Genomic DNA, 2,500 nt, shown 5'->3' with positions numbered 1-2,500 from the left:
GGTTCCCTGGAGCGGCCAAATATTAGGCAAAAAGCCGGTGTCCGCCCGGTTCCCCAAACGCCCCTGGTCGCCCAACTCAGGGGAGAAGTGCTGAAATGAGGCCGAGTTGCCTGGTTCCCAAAATCGGCCAAATATTAGGCAAAGTGCCGGTGTCCGCCCGGTTCCCCAAACGCCCCTGGTCGCCCAACTCAGGGGCAGAAGTGCTGAAATGAGGCCGAGTTGCCTGGTTCCCTAAAGCGGCCAAAAAAAGAGCAAAGTGCCGGTGTCCGCCCGGTTCCCCAAACGCCCCTGGTCGCCCAACTCAGGGGAGAAGTGCTGAAATGAGGCCGAGTTGCCTGGTTCCCTAAAGCGGCCAAATATTAGGCAAAGTGCCGGTGTCCGCCCGGTTCCCCAAACGCCCCTGGTCGCCCAACTCAGGGGCAGAAGTGCTGAAATGAGGCCGACCTGCCTGGTTCCCTGGAGCGGCCAAATATCAGGCAAAGTGCCGCTGTCCGCCCGGTTCCTCAAACGCCCCTGGTCGCCCAACTCAGGGGCAGAAGTGCAGGAATGAGGCCGACCTGCCTGGTTCCCTGGAGCGGCTAAAAATTAGGCAAAGTGCCGGTGTCAAACGCCCCTGGTCGCCCAGCCCAAAAAATGACAAAGTCCCACAAACGCCCCTGGTCGCCCAAACACTAAACGCCCCTGGTCGCCCAGCCGAAAAAATGACAAAGTCCCACAGACGCCCCTGGTCGCCCAAACACTCAACGCCCCTGGTCGCCCATCCGAAAAAATGACTAAGTGCCAACAGCGCCCCTGGTCGCCCAGCCCAAAAAATGACAAAGTGCCAACAGCGCCCCTGGTCGCCCAGCCTTAAAATATGACAAAGTCACACTTCAGGCCGAATTGTGCTGAACAGAGGCCGACCTGCCTGGTTCCCTGGAGCGGCCAAATAACAGGCAATGTCCCGGTGTCTGCCCGGTCCCTCAAACGCCCCTGGTCGCCCAGGATTAAAATATGACAAAGTCCCACTTCAGGCCGACTTGTGCTGAGCAGAGGCCGGCGTTCCTGGTTCCCTGGAGCGGCCGAATTAAAGGCAAAGTCCCGGTGTCAGCCCGGTCCCACAAACGCCCCTGGTCGCCCAGCCACACGGCGCCCCTGGTCGCCCATCCACAAAAACGGCAAAGTGTCAAAAATGCCCCTGGTCGCCCAGCCAATAAACGCCCCTGGTCGCCCATTCATAAAAACGGCAAAGTGTCAAAAATGCCCCTGGTCGCCCAGCCACACGGCGCCCCTGGTCGCCCATCCACAAAAACGGCAAAGTGTCAAAAATGCCCCTGGTCGCCCAGCCACTAGCCGCCCCTGGTCGCCCATCCATAAAAACGGCAAAGTGTCAAAAATGCCCCTGGTCGCCCAGCCAATAAACGCCCCTGGTCGCCCATTCATAAAAACGGCAAAGTGTCAAAAATGCCCCTGGTCGCCCAGCCACACGGCGCCCCTGGTCGCCCATCCACAAAAACGGCAAAGTGTCAAAAATGCCCCTGGTCGCCCAGCCACTAGCCGCCCCTGGTCGCCCATCCATAAAAACGGCAAAGTGTCAAAAATGCCCCTGGTCGCCCAGCAAACAAACGCCCCTGGTCGCCCATCCATAAAAACGGCAAAGTGTCAAAAATGCCCCTGGTCGCCCAGCAAACAAACGCCCCTGGTCGCCCATCCATAAAAACGGCAAAGTGTCAAAAATGCCCCTGGTCGCCCAGCAAACAAACGCCCCTGGTCGCCCATCCATAAAAACGGCAAAGTGTCAAAAATGCCCCTGGTCGCCCAGCAAACAAACGCCCCTGGTCGCCCATCCATAAAAACGGCAAAGTGTCAAAAATGCCCCTGGTCGCCCAGCAAACAAACGCCCCTGGTCGCCCATCCATAAAAACGGCAAAGTGTCAAAAATGCCCCTGGTCGCCCAGCAAACAAACGCCCCTGGTCGCCCATCCATAAAAACGGCAAAGTGTCAAAAATGCCCCTGGTCGCCCAGCAAACAAACGCCCCTGGTCGCCCATCCATAAAAACGGCAAAGTGTCAAAAATGCCCCTGGTCGCCCAGCAAACAAACGCCCCTGGTCGCCCAGCCGAAAAAATGACTAAGTGCAAACAGCGCCCCTGGTCGCCCAAACACTCAACGCCCCTGGTCGCCCAGCCGAAAAAATGACTAAGTGCCAACGGCGCCCCTGGTCGCCCAAACACTCAACGCCCCTGGTCGCCCAGCCTTAAAAATGACTAAGTGCAAACGGCGCCCCTGGTCGCCCAGCCGAAAAAATGACAAAGTGCCAACAGCGCCCCTGGTCGCCCAACCGAAAAAATGACTAAGTGCCCGCATCTTTTGCGTTGACCCCCCACCTCTACCCTCAAACCAAAAAGATGCGGAGGTTTGACCCAGATCTCCAAAACACTATCGGCACATATATAGGGAACAGCATTTTAAGAGCTTTTGGAGCCGAAAATATGACAAAGTCCCACTTTTTCGAAAATAT

The sequence above is a fragment of the Hippichthys cyanospilos genome, unplaced genomic scaffold (genome assembly GCF_059441005.1).
Source record: "Hippichthys cyanospilos isolate Australia breed blue-spotted pipefish unplaced genomic scaffold, RoL_Hcya_1.0 HiC_scaffold_56, whole genome shotgun sequence".
Classification (NCBI taxonomy): Eukaryota; Metazoa; Chordata; class Actinopteri; order Syngnathiformes; family Syngnathidae; genus Hippichthys; species Hippichthys cyanospilos.
Note: the sequence above shows the minus strand (reverse complement) of the source record.